Source organism: Telopea speciosissima, chromosome 8 (genome assembly GCF_018873765.1).
Source record: "Telopea speciosissima isolate NSW1024214 ecotype Mountain lineage chromosome 8, Tspe_v1, whole genome shotgun sequence".
NCBI classification, from domain to species: Eukaryota; Viridiplantae; Streptophyta; class Magnoliopsida; order Proteales; family Proteaceae; genus Telopea; species Telopea speciosissima.
In genome coordinates this window covers 44255508-44273674 of record NC_057923.1, presented here as the reverse complement: position 1 = coordinate 44273674, position 18167 = coordinate 44255508, and the positions used below count along the sequence as shown (strand labels likewise).

At 39.3% G+C, this 18167-nt stretch overlaps 1 pseudogene; it reads right to left on the bottom strand.

Moving 5' to 3' along the window:
• Nucleotides 1-16303: 16303 nt before the first annotated feature.
• LOC122672322 lies at nucleotides 16304-17787 on the bottom strand (annotated as a pseudogene).
• Between the last annotated feature and the right edge of the window lie 380 nt (nucleotides 17788-18167).

The following is an 18167-nucleotide window of genomic DNA, read 5'->3' as shown; positions in this document are numbered from 1 at the left end:
GTTCTAAATTTGAACATACCCTTATAGTCACGATTCACTCTCCTAGCTTCTTAGTTCAACAATCCAAATCAAAACAACCCATCTTAACTCCAAGTTCAACAACAACCCACTCGTTCATTCTCTTCTTCCTCTTTTCTTTCTTTCTTTCTTCCTTTTCTCTAAAACTCAACAACCATAGGAATTTTCAGCAACTATGACTGTCCCAGCCTTGCCACCACCTATTTAAGCATGCACATGGTGGCTACCTCTAAGACCACCATGTGATGCACTAGTGTGCTTAGTCAAATCAGGTCCGTAGCCATCTCCTCCTTCCAGTCATGTGGCTTCCTATTACCACCATCACCTTGGCCATGCAAATGGTAGTTGTTTAGACTTGGTCAAATAAAGTGGTTGACCCTTGATTACACCTCACTCTTATGCCATGTGGCTACTAACCATGTCACCACCTCATCCTCTCCATGCACCATGTGGCAGCCTTGAAGTAGGACACATGGCCCAATCATGCTATGCCACCTTTAATCTTTCATTAATCCCTCTAATAATCCCTCTAATAATAAGATTAACTTAATTAATCATATTAATCAAATACTAATCAATATTTAATCATAATTAATATAAGCTTACCACCTCGTGCTTGTACTATTCATCATAAATAAATAAATCAATTCAATGGATACTAAAATAATAACAAATTATTCAAATAGATATTAAAGTATTATACTAGAAATGCAGGGTATTATAATCTCTCCCGAAAAAAAGGACATACCCAGTGCATGAGTCTCCTACCACTATGGGGTCTAAGGAGAGTCATAATGTACACAGCCTTACCCCTAACATTTTCCAAAGAGGTTGTTTTCGAATTCGAACCCATGACCACTTGGTCACAATGGAGAAACCTTTACCATTGCCCCAAGGCCCACCCTCTACAATTCTTATAAAAATTTCGTCCTTAAATTTGTTATACATTTAGTCATCGAACAAATACAAATAACTAATCTCATCTTTCCACTCCCAAAAAACTTTCTAAATTGTATGATTCTTCCTCAGAATCTTTACAAGAATATAGTCAGTTTCCAAAGTATAAACTCCTTACAGTCTAGAATCTGATTAATATATTTTATTTCTACCCAATATTCATTCTTATATTTCACACTATTCTAAAGTTTATTCAACTTACTTAACATCAAATTAAAAGTAATCAGATACACTCTAAAGTTAAGCAATACACTAATACAGTAAACAATTTAGTTTACCTATTACAACTAATGGAGATGCCTCTGTGTCATATTCTGTAAGGGCAAAGACTCTCCCTGGAACTTGGGGTCTCTGACTCCCCTTCCTAGTTTGATTCTGTTACTACTATCTACTCTAAGTGTTGCACGTTGGACAGTTCCTTATCAAATGATCTTTACTCCCACATCTGAAACATGGGTTCCAATGTTCTTACTACACTTTCTGAAATGAAATCTCCCATTTTCGGTACCCTTATCTAAGGCTCTTTAACTAAAATCTTGTTAACTAGGCACTCCTTGTTCAAAATTGATCCTTTGCTGCTTTTTGAGGGGCAATGGACCTTATTTCCTGTGATGGATAAGTTTATTTTCCCTGATCAACTTGCAGAGCAATCCTTCCTTGTTCCTTAATCACAAGTGAGCATCTGACTACCTGAGCATAATTGGACAACTCACGAGTAGCCACAAATCTTTGTAACTCACGTATCAACCCACTCTCAAACTGGCACGCTTTCATCTCATCAGTCACCACTAGATGTGGGGCATATGGAGATAATTTCTCAAAATGTCTCTCATACGCTGCTACTGTCATGTTGCCCTGCTACAGTCAAAGAAACCCGTCTTTATTTTCTCGCTTAATAGTAATCGAGAAACATTTCTCCTAAAAGACCCCTAGGAATTGCTCCCAAGACATTGACTGACCTATAGGTACTTGCCGCGTTGTTTGCCACCAATGGTCTGCAGCACTTTATAGCATGTATGCGGCATAAGCTACTTTATGAGAATCTTTGCTGTGAAATATCTCAAAATTCTTCTCTAACTCCCTAATCCAAGTTTTAGCTATATTTGTTGATTTAAGATGGTTTCCATGAATTTGGTGATGAACTTGTATTTGTATCATTCAATATTTCTTTTATCTTAAGTCAAGTTCTTGTTATCATTGTCATTATTATGTATTTTCTTTACTATTTTATATAATAAAATTTTGTTTTTCTTATATAGTGATTCTGCGATAAGGCTTTCCTTGTCGTTTGGGCTTAAATTATTTAGAGAAAGTAGTTCTGAGCCATTTCTTCTTAAGTCAAGAGTTGTGTTATGTGATGAGCTGTGAAATTTCGAGGACGAAATTTTTAAAGAGGGGGAGAATGTAACACCCACATGCATGTCTTGTTTATTTTATTATTATTTTAGATGTCCTTGAATATTTTAATATCTTTGTAAATATTTTAATAATATTTGTATTATAATGGATGTGTATAATTGTTATTTATCATTATTTTAATGATGCAGTTGAATTATTTTAATAATATAAGTGAGCAGTGGCATAGTTATAATTTTCAAATATAACTAATGACATGAAATTGTAAATTATTTAATACTCAATATTTTATTTTAACATCATTTTATAATATTTTATTGAGATGTAATATTTTAAGTATTGTTATGGCAAGTAAATCATTTTATTAATAGTCATGTATGGCTATGTTATTAAGGATGTATGATACATAGTATAAGGTTTTACTTTTGTAATTTATACACTATGTGAATAATGAAGTATGAAGTGGCATGCTTAAAGTTAACCATGATCAATTAAGATTAATCCACATTAGTTAGGATTAATTAATGTTAATGAGATTTATGGGTGGCAGCACCCTATTGGACGATATGGTCGCACTAGAGGCTGTCATCGTGTGCATGTTTAAGAAGGAGGTGGCTCTTGATTGCCAGCCACATGGCTTGAGAAGGAAGTGGTGGCCTACGAGGTAGCCACCATGTGCATGGGGAAGGAGGTGGTGGCTATTCAAAATCAGTCACATGTTTAGGTAAGTAGGAGGTGGCCATGTAAGGAGAATGTGGCAATGGGAGACCAGCTATATGACATGGCAAAGTGGTGGTGGCAATGGAGAGTTAGTCACATGGCTATAAGGCGGAGGTGGCTATGACTTGGTCTAGTAAATAAAGAGGAGGTGGCTGAAGATGAGATTTGACTAAGTAAATTGAGATTAATTAATCTAATTAAATTATTAGTTCACTGGTTAGTTAAACTAAAGTAAGTCCTAAATTAGATCAATAATTAGATTAACAAAGTTCCTAAGCTAGGCTAAAGAGAAAGAAATCGGTTAGCATATCGCTGAGTTTCAGACTTAGAAGAAAAAGAAGAACAAAGGAAGAGGATGAGAAGCTGAAGTTCAAAGGTGTTGCTGGAGTTACTGAAATTCTGGAACTTATACAAGGAAGAATGAAGGAGAAGAAGAAGAGGTGCAGGAAATTGAAGGAAACTAGTGAATGTATGTGTGATAACTTGAGATGGGTAAATTATGTGCCTGCATAATAACACTTTTGTTTCTGGGCTCTTATTCTATTCCAGAAATAAGTTTTGGTATTTCTGTTTTCCGGCCAAATTTCTAGACAAAAAAATGTGTTTGATAACATGTAATAATTTTTATTTCTGGACCATAAAAGAAACAGAAATGCGTTTGGCAAAAAAAATTAATAAGAGGACAAACCTAATCTAAGGAAGCAAATAGAGAAAGTAGATGAGACAGAAGAAAAGAAGAGAAGAGAAGCAAATAAGAGAGAAAACACCAGAACCCATTGAAAACACCAAAATTTATCCCGTGGAAAGCACCAGAATTTAACTCATGGAAAATACTAGAATTTAACTCATGGAAAATACCAAAATTTCATTTTGGAACCAGCCTATGAAGTCGATCAAGAACTAGCTATCAATAGATGTTATTGCATAGGTGATCCATAAATTGGCATCATTGGTGGGAATAAGTACAAAAAAAAAAAAAAACAGTAGTGGGAGGAAGAGTTAGGCGGTAGCCATCAATAGATGTTATTGCATAGGTGATCCAGAAATTGGCATCATTGGTGGGAATAAGTACAAAAAAAAAAAAAAACAGTAGTGGGAGGAAGAGTTAGGCGGTCCGCCTCATCGTTTTTTCTGTAAGTGGAAAGTGGAAAGTTGAAAGCAATGTCCAAGCTCAGGCAATGTACTAGTGACGCTAGCAGTTGCGCATAGATCGAACTTAGGGATGCAAATATATAGAGTCTGGACAGATCTGGGTCGAGTTTGGAAGCAAAAAAAGGTTTTGACATTGAGTTCGTGGGTAAACTTCTATGAAGAAGAAATTTCAAAAAAACCCATACGGTTAGGGAAGAGATGGATAGAGATGAGAGAGATAGAGGAGAGAGATGATGAGAGAGATAGAGGAGAGAGATGGAGAGAGAGCTTACCGCGATGTAGAAGATGCCACTGGAGATGACGATGCTAGAGTCTCGTGGAGATGAGAAGTCTATGGAGCCCTATTACTCCGTCTTATTTCTAAAATAGAGAAGTTCCTAAAATGAGCTTCTTTTTTCTATTTCTCATCTACATTTTTGTTCCGGTTCATTTCCAGGTAAAATAAATGAACTGGTATTGACAAACAGATTTCTACTATGTTTTTTTTTGTTCTCAGGAACAAAAAAAATAGAGAAATAAGGAAATACAAGTGTTATCATACAGGCCCTAAGGGGCTGAACCATAAGAATTCAAGAAAGAAATTGAAGAACAATAGAGTTTTACTTGAAGAACTTGGTATATTAAAATAATAGTTAAAAAAAATAGAGGTTGACCTTCAGAAACCAGTATGATTAATGAACTATTGAGTTGCCGAACCAGCAAATCTTTAAGAGGTTCTTGTGATTAGATAAGAATACAGCTAGGTTCATCAAGGGAGTTAAGAAGGTGAATTGAAAGAAGAAGGAATTGGAGATTTGAAGTCAATTTGAGATTCTATTTCTAAGGGTTTACCTTATTCATTGAAGATTGAAGTTGAACAACAGAGGACCTGGAGTTCTAATATGAATGATAACAAGGAAAATAGAAAAGAATCAGAAAAGAAGAAAAAGGGAAGCTGGATTAATGGAATTGCTATGACTTTATGAATCAATTAAAAATTTGAGCATCAGAAGTGCTGGTTCATAAATTGCTGAATAGAATTTGAACTAGAAGAGATATATGCATTTGAGTTCAAGAAATTAAAAGAAGAAGAGGTAGAGTTGGTGCTCTGTTATGGATGAATAGAGGATTCAAGCCATGGTTGGAGATGAACTAGGTACTGGAACAACGAAAAACTATGATTTTAAGTTGCTGAAACAAACATTTAAAGAAGAATTATGAATTGAACAAGAGTACTGTAGAGGTTATCAAGAGTTTGAACCAGTTTACAAGAGATTATCCTAATTGAATAATGATTTGGTCCTAAAAGTGGTTAGAATATCAAAGTGAAAGAGATTCAAAAAGAGTTAGAAGAAAATTAAGAGGAGGAATAAAGATTAGAGGCTGCTAAACAGAGAAGGGTATAGAATGGTACTGTCTTGATGAATTGGGAAAGGAATTATGTGAAAGTTTATGAAATCAGGGATTGGAATGGTAGAAGATTGAAGAATTAAAAAAAATGTAAATTGTATTCTTGAAGTTGTGCCACAAAGGTTGGGTAATTGTTTGACGGGTGGAGCCAATTGAAAAAGGGAGTGAGTCTTAGTGCTACGAGAGTAAAGATGAACAGAAGATGAAAGAAAATGTTGAATTCAAGGGGCTACGGCGGTTAAAATAGAGAAAGTGTAATGTGTGAATAGCTAGGAATATAGAGATATTTATTTTGTGAAGCTGTGGAGGACCCTCTGACTTTAATAAGAAGAAAAATAAACTCTGATAGTGTAGTTAGGGTTTGGGGTTCACACACACACACACATATATAGAGAGAGGGATAGTAAGAGTCTACTTGTCTACTAGATCAACAACTGCATGGTGGAGAAAGAGTTTTATGCCCTGATTTTAATCAAGATTATATATATGAAATAAAATCAACACAATTAATTGACTAAAATGTCGCCCTGTAAAGTTGCGAGCATGGCAAATATTAGCTGCAAGAGTCTCCACCAAGTCAACGACTGCATGCATGATGGATGTTAGTTGGAACGAGCTGTTGTTAACCTTAGCAACACATGTATTTCTCCTCACTTGTATTAATGTATGACTTTATAACCGTTTGATTAAAACCCCTATATATAAGATATATTGATTAAAAACACTAATAAAGAATCGAGAGTCTTATATATAAAGGGTAGCAGACTCTAACTCTCGTAGACATAAACAGTTATTATACCTATTTTATCTTTCTCTCATTCGCATTTAGCCATTTACCTTCAACAATTAGAACACCCAAATCCTTTATCGAGAAACCTTCTTCATTCTGATTTGAGTGTGAAAAATGCATATGGGAGATAAACATGACTATCATTTAACAGGTTTTGTATGTAGAAAACCTAGATGCCGCCAACTAAGGTTTAGTCACAATCGGATTTTGATAAGAATTTGCTACAATGGGTCGTGTAAACCAGAACATGTTAAAAGATAGAAGTACATTCCAACTATTTCCTAAAAAATTATCTGAGATAATCATACTTTTTTCCTGTGGTTCAATATGATAGGAGCACATTCCAAATATTTTATATCCATATTTATAAAACGAGCTACATTAATTGTGTTCTTGAAAAAACATATCATTCATAGGGGGTCCACATATTTAAAGTGGGAGAATTAGAGAAAGATGATAAAATATATAAAAAAAAATCTGTGAGAATAAAATTGCATTGTCGCAGTATAGCAATCTCTTGATAAAATTTCTCTTTGTTGATTAGTCTCTGTTTTCATCAACACTTGCTATTTTATTTGGAATTTAAGAAACAAAGTGGTTTGTTGGTCGGCAAAACCTTATCCTTCCCAAGTGCTCCACAAGATATTTTGTTGGATTAATGATATGATTATCCACCCCCTGCCCTTTTAGTGTCCTCATGTGATGTCCAATATCTTGCTATTTGCTCTACTTATAATTTCTTTGCTTTACTTCCTGTTCTAAAGTATCCTATACTCATTTGCACAAGAGTCTCCAACCCAGTTCTAAATACTTCTGGTTGAACTTCTTGCATTTTGTTAGTGATGCAACCTCTGGTTAAGTTAGATAAACTCGGATTGGGAGAGAATGATAACTACAAAAACGAAATCTCAATTCTGGACAGATTCGCACTGTTGCAGTAAAATAGGAATAGCTTCCAATATACAACTCGGTTTGAGGTGATTCAAATTGTGTTTTGAAGATAAAAGATGGTGCTACAAGGAAAATAATTTTTTCTCAAAAACCACACGAAAATGGTCAAAATGGACTAGCAAGGGATTGTTCCTGCACAAGTCTGAATTTTGGAAGGAATTAAAATTGGTTTCAAGAGACCTACTCTTTAAGGTGATCTTTGAAGGAGAAATCTTCAACTTTTCAAGGTTGAAGGTGCTAACTCTTCTAGGCTGCAAAAAGGGAAGACCCTACTCTTCTAGGAAGGGAAAACTCTTTAAAGTTCTCATAAGATGCTAAGAGGCAACTTGAACTTTCATTAAATATCAAAATTTACATGCTTACATAGAGAAGTTGAGACATATTTATAGGGGTCTCCTTGTGGCTTTGGTAGTATCAACCACTAATAACAACCACTTACATAGGTTACCTCAACATTGGCTCCACATGGACCAATTACAAAATTCTATAAGAAATAAAGATTATAGAAAAATCAAAAAGTAAGAGATGGTTGACATCTATAAGGTCTTCCAAAAAAAAAAAAAAAGGTCTTGAATCAATTTTCTACACATTAATATGATCTACTAGGTGAAAGGGGACAAGTCACAAAAAAAACCTTGTAGGAGTTTAAGAGAGTGCATGGGAGAATGAACCTTGGAAAGAGTGTTTCATATTGTCTTTAAGAAAGTAGTTGCCACATCATCATCCACTAAGAAGCTTTCCACATCATCAAACCCTAAAAGTGGGCTTTTTAGGCCTGATGAGTTTCAATGGCTGAGATTAAACCTTTATATTGCATAATAAAGACTAAAAAATATTGATAATGAGTTTGCTTTGCATTATGGGCCAAGTGGGCTTTGTAGGTCTGATGCGGGTAGAACTCCATAAAGGCTTAGTTGTTGAGCTTGGATGCAATTGGACTGCATCGGCTTGGGGCTGCATTAGTTAGATAGACATTTCATTTGGTTTATGTAAGAGTTTTGGATACATGAAAAAATTAAATATTGATGTACAAAGAATTATTTTGGGAGTTGATCATGCTATAAAGAAGAGCTGATAGATTAAGGAGGTTTGGAGCGCGAACCAGGAGCTTATGATTGTCATTCCTACCCCCTCTCACCATGCATGGCCTTGGTATCTTGTATCTTCGTTTCTTCAGCTGGACTCCCTAGTAAGCAATATTATTTTTTGTATTAAAGATTGTCTATATTGTTAATGTTTGGTGCAGGCCGCCTTAGTTATGTTATTTCTAGAAACAATGTAGCCATTAAAAAAAATGCATCATTTATCATTTTTAAGTACGAGACCCACATAAGGTAGAAAGGGATCCAAAATGGGCCAAAAGGGGGCCTAATGGGCAACACTTATTTAATACCATTACTACTCACTATATTAGATAAGGTGGTGGTGTAAGAGGGTTGAACACATACTCAATCATGGACTTATGTCTTTACCAAAAAAAAATCATGGAATTACGCTACACTCTACTGGTTAGTAGACTACCATTGCGATATGACGTAGGCCCCATCATTTATCATTCAAGCAACAAGTTTTGACATGAATAGGATTTATTATCATTTAGGGTATATAAATGAAGTATCGGATTGCAAGGAGTAAATCTTTTCGATCTCTCTTACTCACCCATTGCCTCAATTGGAAATCATCAGTATCCTTCAAGATATCAAGGAATTGTCGAGCTATTTTAGAAACTCTACATTCCATCATGTTACTTGGGAGAATAACAACGTGGGTGCATGACTCCCCAGCCCGGAGGGAAATATCCTTGGCACGTAGACCATCCTGGCCTATTTCCACTCCTTGGTTGTTTGAACTTTGTAATTTTGACACCTTGTGTTCGTTACGCATTAATGAATAAGTTCACTTTCTACCAAAAAATAAGGGGTATACAAATGAAGTGTGTTAAATCTCATATTTGATCCAATTCAAATCCATTTAATCCAAGCCAACTTAATAATTAGGTCAGGTTTAATGACTTATTCTGATTTAATCACGAACATAATCGGTTGAGCCAATCCGACCCCGATTCCAATTTTAAAATCCTTGGTTCGGCCATATGGTTGATGACCTTGCAACTTATTGCATGGATAAATAGGGTCTCTTATGGATTAGCCACATAATAATTATATGATCACATTCAATCATAAATGGGTTATAGTCATTGGTATCTGTGTTGTACGGTATGATACGAATCCGAAAAAATTGGTCCATCTTGAGTATAAAATCAAAAGAAGGAATTACCTAAATCTACTAGATAGCAAAAAGATTTACAAAATCAGTAAGTATAAATTATATGTGTCATGCCCCCATCCCGATGTTAGGAACAAGTACAATCAAGAGGGTGACCAGGATGACACGCATCATCCCGTTTCCTATCAGGATCAATGACACAGTGTCCCAATCCACTGTCAACAACCAAGGACGAACATAAATAAATACAATTTATAGAAAGGAAGGAAGGAATATTTCATTCAAAACAGAGTAAATACAAGCGGAAGCGATATAAATAGCAGTTACTATATGTTCAACTGGCTAGGTGATACAATAATAGTTTAACACTGCTTGTCGACTAACCATGACGTAACTGGTACATTACCCCAAAAGAATAAAAAAAGGTGGGGCTTGTCCCCAACAATATCACGGCCTGTAGGCATAATCATCACAAGGGCAGTCGTCGCCATGTTCTTTCGATACAGCCTCAGGTTCCTGTATGCCAATACTATCGTAGTCCGCTGACTGGGCCTCTAAGTCAGCTAGATATCCACCATCTGCATCAAAATCTAAAAGAGTGTGTACACAGGGGGTTAGCTCCACTGAGCCAGTGAGGGGAAGGGGAATGCACAAACACACAATCACACATAGTCTATGATGAATGTAATGCTAAATAGATTTTTCACCTAATAAACAATCTAAGTTAGGGTATATGCTACTATGATAACTCGGAAGACACTGTGGGTCACTTAACTTATCGCCACAATGAAACCTCAATTTTCATCAGGGAGCCTACATCGGTAGAAGCCATCTGACCACCCAGTGGCAGACCCTGATGATCGGTGGTCATCCCTGACCTGGCCTCTCTCCCCCACAGGCAACAAGGAGCCTCGATCACCCAACACCTAAACCTCTGTTTGTAAGGGTCGTAGCATAGGGTAATAATACCTAACTGCAGATATACTACATGCAAGTCCTATCATCCCGAGAGGTATTCTAGGTGCATCAACGTCCCATTCCATCTATCCGAGTACCTGCACAACACTGCGTATACAGGGCAGGATGACAAATAATAATTCTCATAACCATTTCTGGGGTTCCGACACCGGCATACTCGGCACCGTAACCCGATATAATAATGTAAAATAAACATATCCGCATTGTATCAATTCGTATCCAACATAGTTTATATGCAAGAATGCAACATGATTAGAATGGATGCAGCATAAGAGTAGTCATGTGATCTATATAAATATATATAACAAGCCCAAACATCACCCAAAACCCACTCACAGTTTGCTTGCTCGATGCTCGGGGTGTTTGATAAGATTTACCTCGGTGCATGTACTCCTGTACAAGCTACGAAGTCTGAGGATACGTGAGGATAAAGTTAGAAATGTATAGGTGGGTCCTATGAGGGGTCCCAACAGTTAGTTTGAAGTTTAAGTCAAGACAGCACGGACGGACGCAGGGATGGAGGCAACCAAGTGAGTCCGTTCTTGGCTCCGTCCAGGCATATGGTGAAAATAGATGGGACGGATTCACGAACGAAACTTCCAAGTGAATCCGTTCGTGCATCCATCCGGATCCTAAGACTTTCCCAAGAGCGAACGGAGCTACGGATGGAACCACTTGAGTGAATCCGTTCCTAGCTCCATCCCAACCAGTCAGCTAGGTTATACCGAACGGATCAACGGATGGAATCACAGCAGTGGATCCGTTAGTGGATTCGTCGAACCTCTCTTTGAGATTTGGGAGGAATTCCATCTCCAGCCTTTCATTCATGAGACCATAGGGTTCTTCGGGTTAGGGAGGTGAGTCCCAAGCTTCATTAGGGTCCAAAGCACCTAGCCCTTCATAGGACATAGAGGATTTTAATGGATTGGAGCCATCTCTAGGGTTTCCCAAGCCTAGTTTTAGGTCTTAAGGCATTGAGTAGCAGCTCATGCCATTAAAGCCATGAAGGCATCAAGGGAGAGGAAAGGTAGGTCTCAAATTAGGAATTAAAGAGGGGTATTGGGTTTCCAAGAGGAAACCCTAAGCTGGGAATCGGTCCCAAGGGATTTCCAGGTTTGAAAATGGAAAGAGAGGGAGAGGGGAATGGCACTCACCAGCCTTGATGAACCAATAAATGGCCTCCACCTCCACAGCTCCCTCCAGTCACCTTCTCCTTCAGCTTCAATGCCCTCCAAGCTCCCAAGGTTTGGGTAGGTAGAGAGAGTGAAAAAGCCATAAATGGCTCAGCTGTGCTTTTATAGCTAAGCTCCCACTTAGGGCCTGTTTGGCTTGGGGCTTTAAGAGTTAAACTCATTTAAATGCCATCATTGGCAAGTGGGTCCACCTATATAGCACACGCACAATTCAAGGAGGCCAAGGGTGGGGTCCACCTTGTCTGGTGTTTAGGTTGGATGCCCAGGGCACTAGGTGTGGGTCCCACACTAGGAAAAACACCGAAAAGCCTTAAACAGTATGGACGGACTCATGGACGGAAGCAATCTTGTGAGTCCGTTCATGACTCCATCGCTGCTGTAAAGGGCATAACCCTAAGGAAATTTATTAGGCTTTGGCCCACACTTCAAGGCTAACAAGGGGAGGGTATACTAACATTCATCAGGGAAGTATCTTACCCCTCGACCGTCACAACGTGTCCCTCGTGATCCCGAAGAGTTTCCCGACCGCAATGCTAAGTTCATTGCTGAGGGAGGTGTCTAAGTGTGGGGACATAGGAAACGCCTTCCAGTACTCTTCACTTCGAGGACTTGTGCTAGGAGGATGGTCGATGAAATCTTCATCAATAAATCTCCCCCATTGTCGGTTGAGGAACCTCTCTTCCACAAGCAGGCCTGTGAGTTGGTCAACGATCTTGTGGTTAGGTTTGACCACAAGTGAAAACAGCTCATCAGCGTATACGACAGTAGTATCTACACATCACAAGAGAGAGAAACCATAATTAAATAGCAAATTCGGGTGCGGATGTAACAATATGGGTTGAGGTTCGCTAGTCGGACACCCCCATATAGATATGAAGTGAATGACTGCATATATAGCGGATATTAGCTAGAACGTGTTGTTAAGCTTGGCAATACGTTACGGCTACCACTACTTACCCAACTTTTAAAATCGAAATATAAATTTGATGAAATACCAAGTGGACCACCATTTATACCTAGAAGTATGACTTTCCTCAACCCCGCACCCCTGACCCCTTTCGGATTTTCATCGTCTCAAGTGCATGATCCACAAGTGAATACCAGTGCACATCTGAAAAGGGCACCACCTGGCAGGTTTTAATCGAACAATCAAGATTGAATCAAATAAATTCACCCACTCACCCCTAACCCCACCCAACCCTAATCTAACTCAACCCGATTGATTCTCACTCCTCCCTCTCTCAGTGCGGCACCTTGCCTCTCCTCTCTTACTCGTCTGTCTCGCTACTAGAGTTCATGCTTCACGAAAACCCTCTCCTCTCCTCTCTCTCACTGTCGGAGTTCACCACTTTTGCAAATCTCAGTAATTACCACAAACCACTTATTATGTTTTCTTTTTCACAAGCAAGGCCTAAAGTAAAGCCATGACATCGTCACACTCTGTTATTAGAGATTTCTAGGGTTTCAAAGGGTACCTATTAATAGGGTTCGTCACTTCCTTGTCGGAATCTTAGCTAAAGACATTTTTTCACTGCTTTAATTTTTTCCCTTTTTACGGAGTAGATTCTGCCAGAGTTTCCTTCTATAGCTTTGATTTCTTCGGTATTTGATGAAATCATAAAACTTAGATGAACTGGTCTGAATTTTTTTGGGAAATTTTCACATAACTCCCTTGAGATATCACATAATTATGAAAACACCCCTCAGTTTTGGAAATTTTGCGTGCCCCCTTGAGGTTCTTAAAAGTTAACACATGCCCCTATTCAGTTAGTGTAGGACTAACAACGTTAAGCACAAGGGGTGAACTGACAAAAATGCCCTTACAAGAAAACAAAACCCTGTAACTCATCTTCCCCAGATCGATTGGGGAGGATGACTTGCAAGTATCCTTGTAGGGAACACCATGGAAGCTGAGATCTCTGAGAGGCTGGTCAAACTCAAGCCCTTGAAGAAGACACGTTCAGTGAGGGTGGACGCCATAAGATGCCCCAGAGGTACCACTGCTATCTGCGCAGATATGGAGGTGATCATTTGGTTTGGGTTTTTTTGATCGATTTCGATGGATTTGACTGGTTAAGTTTAAGGTTTGGGAAATCTTTTTTGTAGATAATTGCTATGTAAGCAATTAAGCATTGGCAATGAAAGGTTCCTACCTACCGCCGGCAACATGTATGAAGGCATTTTGCCCTTACATCTCCAGTCTCACAGTAGATCAAACTCGACCTCAACTCTCTATGGTTTTAAAAATTGAATCGGAATAAGCTTATCTGACTTGGGATTGATATAGGTCTGATTCTGATTAACCCTAATTCTATGCTTGATGAGTCCAATCGAGTTTGATCAATTCCATTTGAATCCAATAGATTTTGAGATAATTCAGATTGAAATCGATGGGAATGAATTTCGGGTTTTGAAACCTTGTAAATCCCTCCGAACCAGTTCGGGGAGGAGAATGCTGCAACTATCGGGTCAGAAATAAGGATTTTATTTGCTGCTTCACCATTTTTACTTTATTGATAATATTCATGTATACTTTAAATTAACTGCTCGAGCGAATGAAATAGCCATGAATATCATCATGAATCAGCTCTGTTCGTGCAAGTAGAATCAGATCGAGCACAAATAAGAAGCAAAAGCCTAGGAGCATTGTTGTTGCAAAGCAAGCAAGAATGAACAGAGAAAACAAGACAACCCAGTTCAGAATTTTTTATTATTTTCTGCATTGGCTTATGAATTGGATCTCGATTTTAAAAAACCAGAAAGAGGGGAGAAAAAGGTGATTGGATAGGGTAATTTTAATCGAAACAAGATAACCCTACAAGGATATTGCAACTCATCGATTGGGGAAGATGAGTTGCAGGTTTTTTGTTTTTTGTTTGCCTTGTAAGGGCATTTTTGTCAGTTCACCCCTTGTTTTTAACGTTGTTAGTCCTACACTAACTGAATGGGGGCATGTGTTAACTTTTAAGAACCTCAAGAGGCACATAGAATTTTCCAAAACTAAGGTGTGTTTTTGTAATTACGTGATACCTTTGGGAGGTACGTGAAAATTTCCTTCTTTTTTTTCCCTTAAGTTTTAACCTGGTTTTGAGATTCAATTTGTGAAGAAGCTGATCGATTGGACGGAAATAATTGGGTTTTCTGTGAGATTTTGGGGAGTTTTTGAAAGTCAGAACTTGTACTTGTTAAAGAAAGGGAAATCCTCGGACTAAGTGAACTTCTGAGTATAGTTTCTAGAGCTTCACAGTGAACTCCTGGGCAGCAACAATCACAACCGCAGAGAAGATGGCAAAGATGTAGAGAAGCACGGTACCAATTTCTTTATAATTTTTGCTTTTCCTTAATTTTAACTATGGAGTGGATACTAATATGGATCTAGAAGTTAGCAAAATTATAAAGAAAAGTAACGGATTATCGATGGACAAGTGAGTGCGCAAACAAAGAAATAAAAACAAAAGAGACCCCATCGACACCACCAGAGCTTCTCTCCTCTGTAATTTGTACAACAAAGTAACACTCTACCGGGGCTGCTGAATTGGGAGAGGAAACACCTTCACATTCACAATCTCAGGTGCCTTCTGTGCATACCTCGGAGCTTCTACAAACCCTCTTGACTTCCTCCAGTAAAAGAGGGTTACCGTGAAGCATGAACTCCGGCAGCGAGAGAGATGAGTGAGAGGGGAGAGGGCGCCGCACTGAGAGAGGGAGGAGTGAGAATCAACCGGGTTGGGTGGGATGAATTCAGGTTAAGTTAGGGGTAAGTGGGTGAATCTATTGGATTCAATATTTTGACTGTTCAAATAAAACCTTCTAGGTGGCACCCTCTTAGATGTGCACTAGTGCTGCACTTGTGGATCGTGCACTTGAGACAATAAAAATCCGACCTAGATCCGGATCCTCTCCCACTACTTGGGGGTTCAACTCCTCTCCAACCACCCATCTAACGGCTGAGAGGACTTGGACACGCATCCCAACATCTGCCAACAACTAAGGATTTATTTCCAAGTCCTCCCTGTTATTGAATCGGTGGTTAGAAATGAGATGGGTTGGAGAGGGTCTTATTCCTCATAAAATGGGATTGCATTAGATCCGATCCTCATAAATATAGTTCCAGTTTCATTTTTGTCAGTAGCATGTCCAAGTTCAGGTCTTGGAGTCCATATCCAGCCAAAATTTATAACCCAATGGTTTATTGCGGAGTTAGATCCAACTAGGATTCGAACCTATATAACCTGAATTGATCCCTTACACGGTCAATGAACTCACACTAATGCAAGGACTTCTTCGCTCTCTTGGTCTACTTTGATTACTCATGATTAAAGATAATAAATCTAGAATTTGAGGATTTGAATACAATACATTCACGTGAATTGGGAGATACAATATGTGGCTATTATATAGCATTAGAAAAAGAGTACTAGAAGGAATGAAACTATCTCTAATCACATACGATAATAGCAATTCTGTCTCAATTGGAAACCTATTATTGTATGTGATAAGGATAGGAATAGGTAAGTGGATATAAGAGTCCGTGAGAGTGATCTCTCCTATTAGACCACGTTAATACTCCCCCTCAAGGTAGAGCGTGTAGATTATGAATGCCCAGCTTGGAAAGGAGAAAGAGGAACTGATCACGGCCAAGCGCCTTAGTGAAGATGTCGGCCAGCTGCAGCTTGGATGAAACATGGAAAGTCTGAGAGCAACCGGATTGGATGGGTTCACGGACAAGATGGCAGTCGAGTTCGATGTGTTTGGTATGCTCATGAAAAACCGGATTGGCGGCGATATGAAGGACGGCCTGGTTGTCACAAAATAAACGCATGGGCATAGGAATAGTAACACCAAAATCTTGGAGAATAGTGCGTAACCAAACAAGCTCACAAGTGGCAGCGGCCATGGACCTGTACTTCGCTTCAGCCGATGAACGGAAGATAGTGTTTTGCTTCTTGGATTTCCAAGAAAGAGGACTAGCACCGAGAAAGGTGATATAGCCAGTGACCGATCGCCAAGTGGAGGGGCAGGCAGCCCAGTCCGAGTCAGAGAACGCAGTAAGTGTGAGAGAACTGGCTGCAGAGAAAAAAATGCTAGAACCGGGGGAACCCTTGATGTAACGAACTAAACACAAGGCTGCTTCCCAGTGAGGCTGTTGGGGCTGGTGCATAAATTGGCTGAGCGTGTTGACTGCGTAAGTAATGCCAGGCCGCGTGATGGTCAAATAAATAAGGCGACCAACCAACCAGTGATAAGGAGATGCATCAACCAAGAGATCACCAACGTCAACAGCAAGGTGATGATGTTGCCCCATAGGAAATAAGGTAGGCTTGGCGCCCAACAAGCCAACTTCAGTCAAGATATCCAAAGCATACTTGCGTTGATTGAGAAAGAGACCATCCTTAGTAAGGGCAACTTCGATGCCCAAAAAAATTTGAGGGTGCCAAGATCTTTGAGATGGAAACGAGTCTACAAGAATGTAATGAGGGACTAAATAGCCACGGAATCACTGCCTACGGCAATGATGTCGTCAACATACACAAGGACCGTTGTATATGTAGAGGAAGTAGACTTCATAAATAGTGAATAATCAGCCTGAGATTAACGAAAGCCGGCAGCCAAGAGAGATCTGGTGAGAGTAGCAAACCAGTTGTGAGAAGCCTGTTTGAGGCTATATAAGGACTCTTGCAATTTGCAGAAACGAGAATCCCCCTGTTTGCCATAACCCGGAGGGAGGTGCATGTAAACATCCTCATCAAGGTCACCATGTAAAAAAGCATTGTTGACATCCAGCTGATGGAGATGCCAACCACGAATAGCAGCAACAGCCAATAGACTGCGGACAGTGACGAGTTTGGTGACAGGGGCAAAAGTGTCAATGTAATCCAACCCCTCTTGCTGTGTGTACCCCTTAGCAACAAGGGGCGCTTTATAGCACTCTAAAGTGTCGTCAGCGTGGCATTTGATTTTGTAAACCCACTTACAACCAATGGGACGCTTACCTACAGGCAAAGCCTATAAAGACCAAGTGTCATTCTGTTCCAGGGCAGTAAGTTCATCATTCATGGCTTGGTGCCAGTGGGGATGCTTGAGAGCCTTAGTAAAGGAAGTAGGCTCATGATTATCAGTGATGGCAGAAATAAATGCAAAATGTTTGGCAGTGAATTTAGAATAACATAAGTGATGATGTAAGGGTATGGGGTAGTACCTTGCAATCCCGAAGTGATGGGAGGGGAATCCGGTGAAGCAGCATGGCAAACGTAGTCCACTAAACGGATTGGCCGTGTGTGGACCCGGGTAGACCAGCGGGGAGGGGGGAGGTGAGGGAGGCGCAGGAGGAGGAATTGGGGAAGGGGCAGTAGGGGAAGGGGCCTCGGGGGGGAGAGATGTGACTCGGTGGTGGGGGGTGGTGGAAGAGAGAGGGGAATGTCAGGGATGGGGTGGGG